Genomic DNA, 17,307 nt, shown 5'->3' with positions numbered 1-17,307 from the left:
ATATATTATGTAAATTTTTAAGTTTAAAAATTGATTTAAAAATAATAAATAAAAATATGCAGTATAAGTGCGATGCACCCGTCTACTTCTCAGGTAGTCTCTAATTGATTCGCGAGAAGGTCGAGTATATAGTAAGAATAATGTAGCATAGGGACTTGTATTGCACTCACTTGGCATTGCAAAAATATATATACACACACACAGAACCTATTGCCTAGAAGTACCTTGGAATTTCTTCATGTACTTCGCGGCTTGGCTCTAATTGATTCGCAAGAAACTCAAGGTACTTTGATGGACTTTTTACCCTCGGGTATATACAAAAAAAAAAAAACAAGACAATTTTTAGTACATTTAACTAAAATTAACAAAAAGAAAAAAGTAGAAAAATACATTTAAACTTTTTAATTTTATATATAGATATTTTTTTTTTCAACCCAAAAAGAAAAAAAATAAATATCAACTTGAGATTTTTAAAAGACATTGAAGGCTACATGATTGTGCGGAACGCGTGCTGTCAATTATATACTGATTTTTAAAAAACGATTAATTCAATTTTACAATTTAAATCAGTGCCAACATGTGAACATCAGAATTAATGCGTATAAGATGAAATGTTATGTCAACACATAACTTACAATATCAAATAAATATATACTAGAAAAAAAAAAAAGATATAAGATAAAATTAGACCCGTTATTTATATTCACCGAATGTGAATGTTGTCTCTTTTCGTATAATATCTTTAACCGATCTGAGTTGTGTTCATTCGCTCCATCAACATCACAGTATACCTCTGACTGATTGACTTGTCAACTTGGTATAAATATATATTTACAAACAAGTCAACTAAATTGATAAAGAAAAATAATTTTTTAATGAAATTATTATTTTGTATTTAAAAAATTTTATTTATTTATGTGTATGTGGTTACTGAATGTTTTATTACTTAAAAAATAGTTGTAATAATAATTTAAGCACAGGTATACATATATGACCCTGGGAATTCTTCCACGGTCAATTATGACAATTAGCGGGAGCATCGTCTTCATGACGGTCGCACGCCCGTTTATTCTTTACTATACACTAAACCCCATCATCATCAAAATCTCATTGCACAAGTTTCATATTATTATCATTTTTTTTTTTTTTTTTTTTCTATTAAGCTTCCGCATATATTTAATAAAATTTTAAATAAAAATAATAATTACTTTTTTATATATTTTAATTAAAAATTTTTAATATTATTTATAAATTTTTTACAATAATTTCTTAAAATTTAATTAAAAATATATTTTTTTCAAGTTATAAAAACGATATTTATATATTTTTTTCTTCATGAAATTTAATGGAGAAAGGAAATATGGAAGACTACCCTGTTTGAATGATTTTTTTTATATAAAAAAAAAAAAAAATGTGGAGCTCTAATTATTATTTTTAAAATTGTTTGCATGATCTAGTGTGTTACACTTGAGTGACTACACAACTCACATATATATATTTAATATTAATAATAAATATACCTATATTTTTATAAAATTGTTAGATGGTTGTTTCGTGCAACAGGTAAACATTTTAAAATTTAAAATTGCATGTAAAATTGAGTCAAGAAATTACGTGATATACCAAGATCATCTTATTTTAATTTTTGCATAAATTAAAAAATAAAAAAAAACTAAACTGTGATTATAAATATAATCATTTTTAAAAAATATTATTTAACAACTAATAATATTTTTTTTTTACATTTTTTATTACCGGATGTAGTAACTTCCTTTGATTTTATTTTAAAAGTAATTAATTATTAAAATAATAAGTGTTAAAATGATTAATGAAAAATGCATTTATTGTCAAAAGTATATTCTTTTTTCTTTTTTAAATATGACATTAATTGTTTGATGTTGTTGGACGATTTGGAAGCATAGTGATGACAATGTGTGTCTTTTTTAGCCTTTTAAAAACTGATCTGTATCTAAAATATGTTTCTTTATGTATATGAACAACATAGATTTAAAACATCACTGATCTTGTCAGAGATATAAATTTATTACACCATGATTAAATACATTATTATACTGCACATCTATCAACTTATCTCTACTCAACTTTGACGTTTTAATTTTGTTAATATTATTCAAAAATAATTACTAATACTGGATACATATTAAATAAATTTTTTCTTCTTCTTTTTAATGAAATTTTAAATATAATTATTTGAATGAATTACATAATATTAACCGTGACTTACTCATACTCTCATAATCACTGTATTATCTTCAATTTCAATCTCAATGTAAGAATTCATTTTCCCATCGGATTCACTAACCATCAGAAATACTTTTTTTAATTCCATTGTAACCAACAAGGTATGAAAATTATTATTTATTTTTTCATTCTACACAATTTTTACTTGCATTAATATGAAATTGAATAAAATTTTTACATTTAAATTCATAAATTTATAATCATTCAAGGTTTTTTAACAGAGAAATTTTCAAATCTTTTAATCTATTTTTGATTTTATAAATTAAACTTTTAAAAAAGTCGAAAAAAATTAACTTATTTGTGAAGAAAAGAATTTTAAAAGTTAAAAAGTGAAAATGATAGTTTTTTTAATTTCAATTATTTGTTTTAAAAATATATAGGTTGATAATAATTTTATAAATAAATTATGTTGTATTGATGTGATGATTAATCTTTAAGTCATCATAAGTTGAAATAATAATTCTCATACAACGGATATGAGCCGTTATGCAAAGCAGCTGTGTTCGGATTAATTATTATTCAAAGTTAACGGTTATATATATTTTTTTTTGTTGAAAAAAGTGAGAAATATAAAAAAAAATTTAAGTTGAATGTTTGCAATATCAGTTTCTTTGAAAAATCATTTGCCCAGTAACATGGTCTTGTACTATCGTTCGTCGAACTCAATGTTAATTCCGTACTGAGGATTATCTTGCCTGCAGCTAACAAGAAGGTCACTTGAGTCCTGAATTTTATATTTATTCTTTCCCTTTTTGACTCCACCCACATACTCTTTATATATTTTTATTTCTTCTTTTCTTTCACATGATAATGAAAATTCAACAAGCTAATATTTGCAAATGCGTTACAAAAAAATCATTTAATTTTCTCTCATCTTCAAAACTCAACAATTATCTTTGTTATATTCAAATTTTCTTAGCAAAAAAAGAAACATTAGTCAGACAATTTTTTAAACTAAATTAAGCTTTAAATTTAATTTTTTTTTTACTGTAAATATGGTTTGATCTGTGTCTTGTGTGTTCCTGTCGAAAAATAAAAAAAATGTCCATGTCTGCCAAAAGAATATATACAAAAAAAAATATTAAAAAACAACGACAAGCATACAGACGTCAAGAGATGAAAAAACAAAAAAAAAAAAGACACAAAAAAAAAAATGTACCGTTTTTGGGCACCTGTAAATTACAATGAATTTCACGGGATGATGATCATCAGGTGAATGGACCGTAGGAATACTTTGCCTCAATTCGAGACATGCTAATGGTTTTTTAAGTACAATAGTAGGCACCTTTGCAAGTTCAAGGCTGCATGAGGTCAAAGACTCGTAAAATCCCACAAAAAAATTTTTTTTTTTTAAATATATATTAATCTCTTTATACATCAAATAAATAACAAATAATTGAATAAAAGAAACAAGAAATATAAAGAATAATAAAAACTTTTTCTTTATAAATTTCTTGTTTTTTTTTTCTGCTAAAAGTTCAATGGCTATAATCTCAAGAGACTAGTATGGCACACCTGTTACAGAATCAAGTTAACTTTATAGACAACCACGGAATTGATCTAGTATATTTTTATTATATAAAATTTTTTTTAATCCATTTTTTTTTTGTCATTGCTTACGGTATTTTAGTATCAAAAAAAAAAAAAAAAACTGGTCTAACTACATGCAGTTAGATTAAATGCATTTTTTAAATTAAATTTTTTTTTCCATTTGTTTAAATTCTATTCTTTGTAAAAAAAAAATAATTGAATTTTTTAAATAACAAAATATTATTACTTGGAATTCTTGAATAAATAGATATAAAAATAAAGAGAGTAAAATAAAAAAATGAGATTGTATTTGATCAAGTTGAAGGGTAGATGTTGATGTTGGTAACCTTTGGACCTTTAAACGTGTTTGTTCTCACTCATTGGTGAGATATAGGTACCAAGTTGTCTTGTGTGGATATTAAGGCAATCAGATCCTATCAAAAAAATGCAACTGCTGCTGTTGTTGGTTGTGTTGTTGGTGTTATTTTACCGAGGACAAAAACCAGTATACATGCTTACAAGATGAAGTATTTATTTTATTTTTTTTATTTATATTTTTAAATAGTATCAACTGGGTGGTTTATTTCTGGTCACTGTATCCGGTTCACTGTCCACATTATTTTTTCACAGATCTTTGTCCATTCTCCCCTTTAGCTAACTTGCTTATATACTTAAAATTCTCCTCCCTTGTATACATTGAATCATGAACACAAATGTGTGTTTGTACTCAACAATATACATACTTGATTTTTTTTTATTTTTTTATTTATTATTTACTTGGAACTCTCACTATTTATTTATAGAGTTTTGTACACCAGCAACTTATATACCTGGACCCCACGAGGTACCACTGCCTCATCTTACATACTTGTTTTTTTTTTTTTTATTTTTTCATTATCATGATTACAAGTCACGAGGTTATTTTAAAACATTAAATGTATTGATTTTTGATCATGTGTGTAGCTGAATTACTAGGCCTCATTATCACACCATTTCATTGCTCCATCAACAAGTAGTTACATTTGAATGATATAAAAATTTATAATGAAATTAAGAATAATAAAAAATAATTAAAATAAAATAAACAACATAACGATGATAATAAAAACGTGTGTGTATAATCAAGCCTTATAATTTATATTTTAATTATTTATTTCTTGTTGTTTTTAATTATTTTTTTTTTTTTCATTTAACTCATGTACAAATTTATATACTCACGTGAGATGCATTGTAATAGAAAAATGAATAAATTAAAAACTTAATAAAAATAAATTAACAGTATTAGGGTGATATAGAATTGTATTTTTGTGTTATTATATTTATACTTGGAGTCTTGTTTTTTTTTTTCAAGCTTGTTTCCTTTTTACTATCTTATTATGGAGGACTTCACAAATGGTCTTCATCAAAGCAAAAACTCATCATGCTTTTTTCTTCTTCCATTTTACTCTGTTCTCTTTAGCAAGGGCTTTTTTTTTTTTTTTTATCATTTCCAAAGTTTTAAAATCATTTTTTTTTTTTACTTTTAGCTAGTATTCTTCTCGTCAAACTTCTTTGGTATTTATATAAAAATAAAATAACTTATGTTTCTGATGGTATTTACAACCAATGACGTACAAAAGTCTAATATCTTCCAAGAATATTGCAAAATACAAGAGATAAAATTTTAAAATAATTTACCTATTTTTTTTTTTTTTTTTTGTAAATGCGTTTCAATATAATTTTCCTTGTTATCTTGTTATTATATTCATTTTTTTTTTGCTTCAGAGATCAAGCTAATAATTTCGCAGACAAAAAGCAGTATATATTTATCTAATTTATATATTTTTTTTCTGTCAGTGATTATGAGTTTTATTTTTTTTTTTTTAACCCTTTGTATCAATTGATCTTGAATGATCATCAGTAAATATTTTTTCCTTCAATTTTCAATATTATTATACAAGATATAAATTTATTTTCAATCATGTAACTATATTATTTAATATGAAAAAAAAAATATATTTAATCAATTTTATGATATTTGATGTTAAATTTAATTTTTTTAAATTGATCATTTTTATACAAACTGCAAACGGTAAATTTTAGAATAATATATAGAGAAAAAAAATGAATAAAAACACAGTGAATAATACAAAAGACAAAGTCTTCACATCCTATAATCCTCCCTACTTTTCCTAATTGCTATAATAATCCAACGATCTTCTGTGTAATGAGCAAACTATACGATGTATCCTGATGATGATGCCCTCCCTTCTCTTTATCTCTACAAGGTGATGCCGTTATATTCGGTGGGAAAGCTTTATATACATTTTTTTTTCTAACTTTGGTATTCAATATAATAAACATATTTTAATTTGCTTTTTTTTCAAACACTTCATTTATCTTTCATTGAAACATCCTCAAACATTTGATGTATCATTAATTTAAATTCAATAAACATTTACTACTATATAAACAAATTATTTAAACATCAAAATAACATATTTATGTAATCGATTATTATAAAAACAAACGCGACAAACTGTTTGACTAATTATCAAATCGTGTAATTGAATTTTTTAATTTTTTTTTTTAAATACAGATACAAGAATCGTGGTTTTAATTTTACCGTTATACATTATAAAAGACAAACAACTATGACTGCAACTATCAAAGATCAATTTAATGATTAAATTACTCTCTTTATCATATATAATATTTATTATTGTTATTTTTTTTTTTTTTTTGGAAATAAGTTTACTCGTTTTATACAAAAGTTTTATTATTTTTTTTTTATGTGGACATTAATCCGATGATAAAGTGAACTTGCATATATATTTTATTTATTTTTTGAAATTGAATGCTTTCGTGATTTTACTAGCACCATACACATATATACAAATGTGAATATATATATATATTATATGTACATGCGGAAGAGCGATAATCGATGATGCTGCGAGAGACTCGAGCATTTGTAGATAGCAATCCTATAACTGTCCTCAGGGACACGATACGATGAAACTCGACGTTGAATAAAATAAAATTAAATATAGAAAATGAAAAAAAAAAAAAAACAGCTATTTTTATTCTTAAAATAATAATAATAATAATAATAAAAAAAGGGTTAAATAAAGAGGAGGTAGGACCTTTTTACATTGGCCATAAGATCAACCTTTTACACGCAGAGTCGCGTCTATATATCCTTTTGCATAAATTACCTGTAGGGGTTCGTGGTAATTTTTTTTATAAAAAATTTTTATTTATCTTTTTATTTTAGTATATTTTACTGGGTGTCTTTTCATGATAATTACGAGTAATTGAAAATGATAATAATAATAATATTAATGGATTATAAAAAAAAATTATAATTATATTATTTAAAATTTAAATAATCATATGGTACAAGGATAAATTTAAATAAATATTAATATACGCAAGTTTATATATAAAGGTTAATGAATGTATGTTAATAAATAATAATAAATTTTATAAATTATGTGGCTTGAGAAAAACAGAAGTTTTTTGATTTAAATAATGTGAATTTATATTTTTCATGTGAAAATTTAATTATGTTATTATTTAATGACAATAATTATATTAATAAAAAAATTTAAATTTTATAGATTTTATTATAAATTGATAAAGAAAAAGTTTTTAAACAGTTTATATTTTGAATTATTATATCAAAAAAAATTTACAATTCAATATTTTGCCCAAAAAAAGGATATTGTTGATTTATAAAAAAAAAAAATATAAACAAATATGATGAATTATTTAAAAATAAAAATAAAGTACCTTGGGAATTAATTTTTTATTTAAACCATTGCGGTACTACCTGAGTACTTTGTGGAATTTCTTAGCTTCCGCATGATGGGTTGTATGATTTTTAAAAAAATTTTTTTTATTTATTTAACAAAGTATATACTTATTTTCTTAGCAATAATATTATTGTTATCCTTATTTTGTTTATTTTATTTTTGTTCATGTAATTATTTAACAAAAAAAAAATTACATGTTTCATAAATAAAAAAATCAAATAAAATTAGATTTTTTTTAAATTTTACTGATAAGTGCAGGCACTGTGTATTGACATGTATAAATTTTGTTGATTTAAGACACACCCATTATAGACATATAAAATATTATTAAAAAAATTTTTTATATTTTTTTTAAATAAGCGTGCGTCGAATGGCCAGTTCAGCAAGTCTCAGACGATATATATGCATTACTCACTCGTGGTCCAGCAACCTGTTACCGGTTGCCGATTATTTTTTCACACACACACAAATACATTTTATAAATATATCTGACACAGACAAATATATACACTGGTTCAGTATATCAAAGCATATACAAAACCGCCAGTTTTAAAATTTATGCTTCACCACAAACTTGTCTGTAAGGAATTTTTCCAACTCTTTTTTTTTTTTATTTTTTCATCCATCATATACACTTACACTCTTCGTGTGAATTTTTTATCATCCCTCATCTAAAAATACCATCAATTACGTAATTAAATATCCATAAAACAATGCACCTCACTGTTTCATCTATTTTTTAAATTAAATTAAATATATATATTTTTTTTGAGAAAAAACCAATAAACATTTTTACACACGATATGTTTACGCTCGTTAGAATAATTGAGTAAAATATGCGGTTGATATGCGGCAATAATAGTAAACTCAAGTTCAGGGTAAAAAATATAAATTCAAAGAATAAAAAAAAATCATATAATAATAATATTTATATATGTATAGCAAGGTAAACCTGTTACTTGTTTAATACACGTCTCGGTCAAGTGCACACATAACTTTTTTTTTTCAGTTTTTATTTTGAGTAATACTTGGCAAGTTGTTTTATTAAATATCATTTTGTTTATTAAAAATATTATTTTTATCTTTGGCATAATTATGATTGATGAAAAATTTTATTTAAGTCATTGTGTAAATATATTAACTGGGGTAATGCTTAAAATGTTGAACTACTGACTTGACTTTAACCTGCGATGAAATTCTGGTTTGTTGACTCAAAAATCACTGTAAATTTTTTAACCCAGCTTTTCCTTTTTATTTTATTTAAATGTCGTTTTTTTTTTATCTTTATTATTTCACGTCAATATAACTGTTTAATTTTATTTATCTTATTTTTTATGAATATATTTTAGCAAGTGTCCAAGTATACTCTCCTTCGTGAAAAAAAATAAATTTTCATTTTTTTTTAAAGTAAAACGGCACATGTCCTCGCTCTTTTGACATACTTAAAATTATTACAAATTTATTTTAAATATTATTTTGTATTCTATTACTGATGTCACTGGAAAAATTGAGCTTTTTTTTTTTGCATAAAGTTGATTGAAGTTATTGTGCCCTGGATTTATAAAAAAAAAAAGAAAAAATTTTTGTTGGCAGATATTAAAATCACGGCATCGATATTTCGCCCACGATTTTGTGAATACCTTGCACGTATCGTGTCATGCTGCGTTCTGTATGCCATTCTGTTTCCTTCTTTTTTGTATTTTTTTTTTTTCAGTGAGTACGTGTGTATGTAGTCAGACAGTCATCGACGGGCACGGCTGATAAAGCACTCAATTTTCAAATGCATTTGACACTAAATCATCTAGATTTTCATGCGTTCTCACGCGTATACAAAATGCACCTATTTATTTTAAACTATTATCATATTTTCTATCATAAAAAAAACAAAAATTCTTATTAAAAATATAAGAAATTAAATTTACATTAAAATTTTTGATATTCAAGTTCAACGAACTACTGAAAAGTAGAAGCAAATACGTACAACTTCATTTGAACGAATTGTTTAAAAATATAATATTTTAATAGCCATTTTAATGGCTAAAATTTATATTTATTATTTATTTATTTTTCTAATTTTTATGAAAATTAAAATTAAATAAAATTGATGATTTGTTAATTTTTAAATAGCTAATTTTTTCTAATCATTTCCGCCGGAATTACATATAATGAGTTTTGATATTTTATTAATATTTATATGATTTTATTATATTTATTTTTTTTATTTTATTTAATTCATTTTTTGCGAGTCCGCACGATCTTAACGTCCGTTGATTCTCCACGGCTATTGCCTCCCAGCTTTTGATCCTTCGTATTTTCTGTCTTTTTTTTTTTCTTTCTTTTATCCTTACAATTCTAAAGTGTATATATGCATTGCCAACACACGACAGCAAACTCAAGAAAAATATCAAATAATAATAACGAAATAATAAAAAGTATATCTTGACGTTTTTTTTTTTCTTCTTCTTCTAAAAACCCTTTTGCCTTTTTTGATCGCGTGACTTTGCAATTTTGCGACGTTCGTTAATCCATTTTATTTTACCATCGTCATGATCTGAAGAATATTTTTCGCAGTCATATTATAATGGGACCTCATACCTTTGCTTAATTATAAATCGATAATTACCACAAGAGTAATTAGAATTTATTTTTGCGCTTTGAGCTTTTTTTTTTTTCATTTTATTTGTGATTTATTTTTAAACCGGTAATTATTATCTTTTATGGAATACTCCAAGGAGTGTGATGAGGATAAAATTTGCAATTTTAATTTTCATATTTATTTAATAATTAAAAAAAAAAAAAACTGAATTTGAAATTCTTTTTTTTTCTTGAACCGGACTTACACGCTGCAAGTATTAACAAACTTGCTGATTTTTCAATCACTTTTTGACTAATAAAAAATTAATTTCAATTTTATATCACAATTTTGAATTTTAACGAGAAATTAAAAATTCTTTTTTTTTTTTCTTCTTCGTTGCTTCTTTTAAAAAAATTTTTATCTAACCTTGAAGTGATGAGGAATTCCGCAAAGGATATAGCCAATTTCGAAATCATGTGTATACGTAATATTATATTTTTTAAATAAATTTTTTTAAAACTTGATTTGGCCCGTCACGCAAGTTACCTGAGAATATTTTTTTTTATATACTGATTGAGACCTATTATTCAGTAATTCAATTAAACTCTCGTTTGAAAAATATAAAATTTAAAAATATTTACAAGATAAATTTTTTGAAATTCACACATTTAATTTGACTATCACTTTGTGCCACATTCAAATTAAATTAAATTAACCACTTTAATTAAATAATATCACACAATTTACAAATTATATTAAAATAATTTGCCATCACTTATTTTCGAAATGTAATAATTTTCTTTTTCGAATAATCAACTTACCCTAAGAAATCTCAGTTGATGATGAACGTTCAGAAATTTTTAGCAGCTTACTGTTTTTTTTTTTTTTCTTGCAAAACTTAATCCACTTGAAAATTCACCGATTAGAATTTTCGAATAAGATAATAAATAATTCCAAATTAATAATAAAAGCTCTTTTTATTTTTTTTTTTTCTATTTTAATAAATAAAAAATAATTATTATCAATTATTTTTGTATGACAATATAGATAATTAATAAATAACTTTATTAATGAATTATAAAATTTATAAAATAAATTCGATATTGAGGCAGTTTTTGTAGATTTAAAAAAAAAAAAATTGTATCTCGTTGTCGTCGGTACGGAAGCCGGCGATCGAGTGAGACTTGTTAGAAGCGCGCGAGACGAATAAACGTTCGCGATGCCGGTGTTTGATGCGCAAGCGGGGGAGGCTGTACTCAAAGAAGGGCGCAGCACGTATTACAGGGGGGTTATACTTTATGGTGGGAGATTTAATAGTGGGGTCGTTGTTTTAAACCCAGTTAAAAAATATCTAATCCTTTAAAAAAAAATTACACCTTTATATTCAAAAATTTATCTTCATTAATCACGATTTTTTTTTTTTTTAAAAATAACACAACAGAGTTATTGTTATTAAACAATTAAATATATAATTGTCACTTGCACCAAAATAATTAATAAACAAATTATTCTTTTTTTTTTTCTTTTTTTTAAATCTTAGGGCGAGCGGTATATTTATTTCACGCCGCCGCACCAAACAGAAGTGAACTACTCGTGCGCCATCAGTTCACGGTACCTTAAATACCTTGTGGACCCCGTAGACGTCTATGCGTTTTTCCCCCTCTTATTTTCATTTATATATATATAAGTTTTTTCCCCCCCTGATTCATGATCTTCATTCTTTACCACGAAGCATCTTTACTTGGCTGATTCGCAAGATGCTGAAAAGAGCAAGATACCTTGATGATTATTCGAGAAGAGACCCTATCTTTCTACTTTTTTTTTATTCTCATTCTCATTTTTTTTTTTTTTTACATCTTTTTATCTTCTTCTCTTGTATCATCTTCTTTATTTCTTGATGGGGTCCTACCACCACTTTGCAATTCTTTACTTCTTTAATTTTTTTTTGCAATTTTTCTCTCTTACTCATTCACTACCCCTCAATTTTTTTTTTTTTTTTTTACCTTCACATGTATGCTGCTTTTATTTTTTTTTTTTTTTATATACTTAATTCTTTTTCTATTTATTTTCTTTATTCTTCTGATCATTCGACTTTCGTACTTTTTCGTACGCATCTCTCTGATGCAAGCAGCTAAACTATTATCAAAATGATCAGGTTTTTCATTTCAATTTTTGCCTTTGATTGCACGCACGCGCTAGATCATGAATTTTTTTATTTATCATTCTTCCGGATTTAAGTATTTATTCAACTTTAAAAATATAATTATATATGTGATTTCAAAATGTGAATTTTTATTAATTTATAATATATATTTTAAATTTACAGTTTATTTTTAAAATATTTTTCTTTTTTTTACCTTGAATTGTTATCATATATATTTGAGTAAATTTTAATGAACTAATAAATTTTTAACAAATTAATAATTCATATTTTGTTTTTCGATGATTAATTATCAAAACTGTACTTGGATTTATTACGTTTAAATGAGTGAAAAAGAAAAAAAAAAAAAGGAACTGTATTTGGACTGTTGAAACTTTCATTATTTAAATTTTCAAATGAAGATATGTTTTTTTTCTTCTCCTCGATGACGAAAGGGATGGTTCAATTGGATAAAACCAAAGACGTCACGATTCAGTGAAATAATATTTAACATTTTTAATCAAAACATTCCGAGAAAAAATCATGTGGGCAGATAAATATTTATTGCGGATATATAATATATAAATTATCGTGCAAATTTTACAACGTGGGTTAACACATTCAATATAATAAAAAATATAAATTTTTTAAGTACACATGTTGCAATGATAAACCACTGTTGAATCAGAAGGGATTTGTGTGGTCCATTTGCCTCATAAAATAACCTTGACAAATATCCCGAATTATTATTTTACTCAAACACACATAAAATTTTTTTTAAAAATCATTACATCATCTCAGGTAAATACCATTTGACATAAAAATAAATATAAACATTTTGTTTTTCATCGAAAAACAAAATTAAAAAAATCAAAAGCTTAAGTACATTAATAATTTTCATCACGCATATCTCAATCAATAATTATGATAATTTTTACCTCACCATGAAAAAAATAAATATATAAAAAATTTCCGGGATCATGTATTACATATTACTGAATTTTAAAATGTTGTTGTTTTTTATTAAAAATGATAAACAAATATTATAAAAACAAGGATGATAAAAAATCGGTGAATAATTCAAAATACATTTAAAAATGAAAATTTTAATATAATTTGAAAAAATAAAAACAAATAAAAGTTCAATAAATTATATGTTAAAAATTAAATAAAAATTAAAAAATTTCGGTTCAGCGAACTTATTCGAGGACATAGAAAGCAAGGTGTTCACACATTTAAAAAAAATAAAAATTTATGTGTATAAGAAAAGAAGGAACAAAGTAGAGGTGTTTTCTCTTGGTGCCATTGACACTGACATAATCGACAGGAGCTAAGGATACCACACATAACAGTGTACATAATACTAAAATGAAAAATTTCTCATCGACACACATGTTGATGGTATATATATACTGTTGGTTATACGTTGAATGTATGCGGATGAAGTGAAATGGCTCTTGCATAATTTTAGTACTCAAGTGATAATAAAATAAAAATAATTATTATTTAAAATATGCGGTATATATCTATAAATACCTAAACGAATATAAAAAAAATATTAAAAAATAATAATGTTTATTAAATTGATTGTTAAAAAATTATTATAAAATAAAAAAAAAAAGTTTAAATTAATTTTATGCTAGTGATATAACCAGAAGTATGGGTAGACATTGAACTTGACCTGAATATTATGTTGTAAATCGTTGATGTTTTTGATGTACATGAAGACCCATAAAATTGTCAGTTAAATAAAAGTAGATTAATAGAAAAAAAATAAAGATAGAAATAAATAATATAAATGATATTAAGGAGAAAGGTGAAAGGCAAGAAGTAGTGTTTAACGATGAAAATAACTCTCAATTTCAGGTGTGTTTCTGCTACCACGAATCGGTCGCACTTTCACCAACTTCTATACACTTGACTTCTCATTCCTACAACTTATTTTTCATTCATCACCTTGGCAATGATGCATATCATTCTTGTTTTATAATATTACGTCATTTTTTTATTTTTATTTTTTATATTTTATCATTATCAAGGTCCTATAAACTTTTTTTTTGCACTGATTTTTTTATTATTATATTATTAACAAGTTATTTATTAATTTTATTAATATATATTTTATATTTTTATGAATACTATTTCACTATTTATTTATTGGCATTATCATTTTTTTTTTTTAATTGTTTTGTTTGTTGTTTATTATAAATTATTGAATATGTAATTTTATAAATTACAGTGACACAATATTTCACTTCTATAACTTGCGATGAACTGAGGTAATTTTAAGATGTTTTTTTTTCTTTTCTTTTTTATCAGATATTATTATTGTTTAATCGATAACTCACAACGCATACATACACACAAGTTAACCCGGAAATAATATGCAAACCGGCACACTACCGTTTTGTGTCAGAGGTATATAGTATACGCCTTTTTTTTTTATTTGAAGATGTAAATTGCACTTGAAAATCACCATATTATGCATGGAAAATAATAAAAAAAAATTTTTAAAAATAATAACACCATCAGCCCCGCCCCGGGGAATCTCACGGTGGTTTAGAATACAGCCTCAAGTATATATCAATTTAAAAATGAATAAAAAATAAATTATTTTATTTTGAAAATAATGATAATAATAAATTTAGTTATCTGAATATACACTGCGCGTGCCATTCGGTCGAGTTAGGCGGTAAAAACTTGAAATTATGAACGTCGCGGTTTATTGAATCTCAGAATCAGTGCAAATAAAAAAAATCATTTATAAATATATAGTTGTATATCTATGAAAAAACAAAGAGTTTTTTTTTTTTTTTTTTGATAAAAACAATATATTGAAATTTAGATACTTGTTTAGATAGTAAACAATTTAATTTACTATATTTGATACGTTATCATGCTAAAAATATTTTGAACACAATTGTTTCGATCAAATAAAATATCCTGATAAATAATTTCCCCGCCCCGAAAAAAAGGAAAACATCATGAAGCATGTATTAGTATAGAAATAATAAGTTATTTAAAAATTAAAATAAATCATTATAAAAATAATAAAAGCATAGTAACATATTGACATAATGATTTAATGATTATTTTGAATTTTTAAAAAATTATGACAACAGTATATCATACGATAAATAAATAAATATTTCATTTAAAAATTTATTTATTTATTTAAAATTTACTTTAATCATATATCTTTGATAAATTCAAAATTAATTAATTTAAAAATTTATTAATTAGTCATTTTATTGTAATGACACAATGTTATTATTATTTCAAATTTAATTTTTTTTTTTCATATTAATCTTTCAAATATTGTATGAAATGTTTATTTATTTTTATTTATTATTATATATTATTGATACGATAATTATTATCTATACCATCTTGGATAAATTTTTAATTATAATTTAATCTTTAAAAGTATATAATCTTTTTTTTAATATTATGTATTGTCATATAATTATTTGATATACTCGAGTATAATAATAGAATTATCATCGATCATCAATCTCAAATAATAATTTAAAATAAAATAAATAGTGATGATTGTGTGTATTAATAGAAATACCTGCATAATAATTGACCACTTGTGGAATTAAAAAATATATAAAGAAATAAAAAAAAAAAAAAGATGTGTTTTATTCAGCAAAACATGTTTAAGGTTGCAAAGCAATATATAAGAAGGGAAGGAAGCTGGAAATCAATAGCGTTGCTAGGTGAAGGTACGGGAGATGAAGCTGTTAAAACCTCCCCCTTGTATACATCCATATATACTTATACACTTGTACACTAAGAGTTTATATACACTATACGTTGGTACAGTATTTGAACTTGAGAGATAATACTCATCTTTTGTAAAAAGAAATAAAAAAAATATAACAATAATAATAATAACATAAAGAAAAGTGCGTGTATATTCTATCTTTGCAAAAAAAAAAAGATGACACAAAAAAATATATATATAAAAAACTTGAAAAAAAAAATTCCCTTGAGTCATGAGTCACATGAATTATACACATGTTCATATTTTCATCCAAAGCCCTATTCAAAAAAATACATGTAACCAGAAGAAGAAGAAAAAAAATGAAATAAAATGATCCCTTGTTTTGTTGGACATGTTTCCTTTGATCGAATAAATCACCCCTCATTTCGATGATTTTCATTTTCATCTGTACATTATATCGCTTTATTGGTCACCATACAGACAATTCAGTTCAATATGTACGTGACGTCATTTTTTCTTAGCCCCCTTTTTCCAAATTATTTGTAGTTCATACATTGTTAGAGCCTGGTTAACACGTGCCACATGGAACACTCGTGAAATTGGGCAAATGTTCACAGTATTACCAAGAGATATAACCCCCCCTTTCCCCCCTCTTTCTCTCTCAATTCGTTCTCCGTGATTTTTTTTTTTTCTTTCTTTTGTCATTACAAATCGTGGATGATTGATAATAACTATCAAATAATGTGTTTAATAGAAAATAAAAAAAATTAAAAATTCAACTTTAATATTGTTATTGAATAATTAACAAAATTTTATAATTGTAAAAAAAATTATGGCAATAACAGAGTGTATTTTTTATTGAGTTTTTTATTTTTATATTTTTATGAAAATATTTTTTTATTAAGGGGTCAACAGGGATCAAAGAAAATTGATGATAAAAAATGAAAAAAAAAGTAAGATAACAAAATTGTGATTTTTATATAAAGGATAATCGATAAAGTTAAAGTTAGCCATGACATGTCACTGTTGGTTAATGTAATTAGAGTATATATGAAGCTTTTACCCGAGATATAAGTTGATGGATAATATTATTAATTTTGTGCACAACCTCACTATTAATTTGACTGCTTTACGTGAAAATTAAATTAGTTTAATAATTGACAAAATAATTTAAAAAAAAAAATAAAATATAATTTAAAAATAGTAATAATAATTTAATGATATAATTTATTTATTTATTTTTTTTTTTTTCATATAAAAGATAAATCAAAAA

The 17,307-nt window shown here is 24.2% G+C and overlaps 1 protein-coding gene across 2 annotated transcripts in view; it reads right to left on the bottom strand.

Annotated features, from left to right (window-relative positions):
* LOC122857264 (titin) overlaps positions 1-11,747 on the bottom strand; it is a 28,994-nt gene extending 17,247 nt beyond the window's left edge. For both annotated transcript variants that reach the window (XM_044159343.1, XM_044159344.1), the window contains exon 1: positions 10,986-11,747. The gene's annotated coding sequence lies outside the window, so the exon portion shown is untranslated. The remainder of the gene's footprint in view (positions 1-10,985) is intronic.
* Positions 11,748-17,307: the final 5,560 nt, after the last annotated feature.

The sequence above is a fragment of the Aphidius gifuensis genome, linkage group LG5, assembly GCF_014905175.1.
Source record: "Aphidius gifuensis isolate YNYX2018 linkage group LG5, ASM1490517v1, whole genome shotgun sequence".
NCBI classification, from domain to species: Eukaryota; Metazoa; Arthropoda; class Insecta; order Hymenoptera; family Braconidae; genus Aphidius; species Aphidius gifuensis.
The sequence above is the reverse complement of the archived record's forward strand: the minus strand, read 5'-3'. Positions and strand labels throughout refer to the sequence as shown.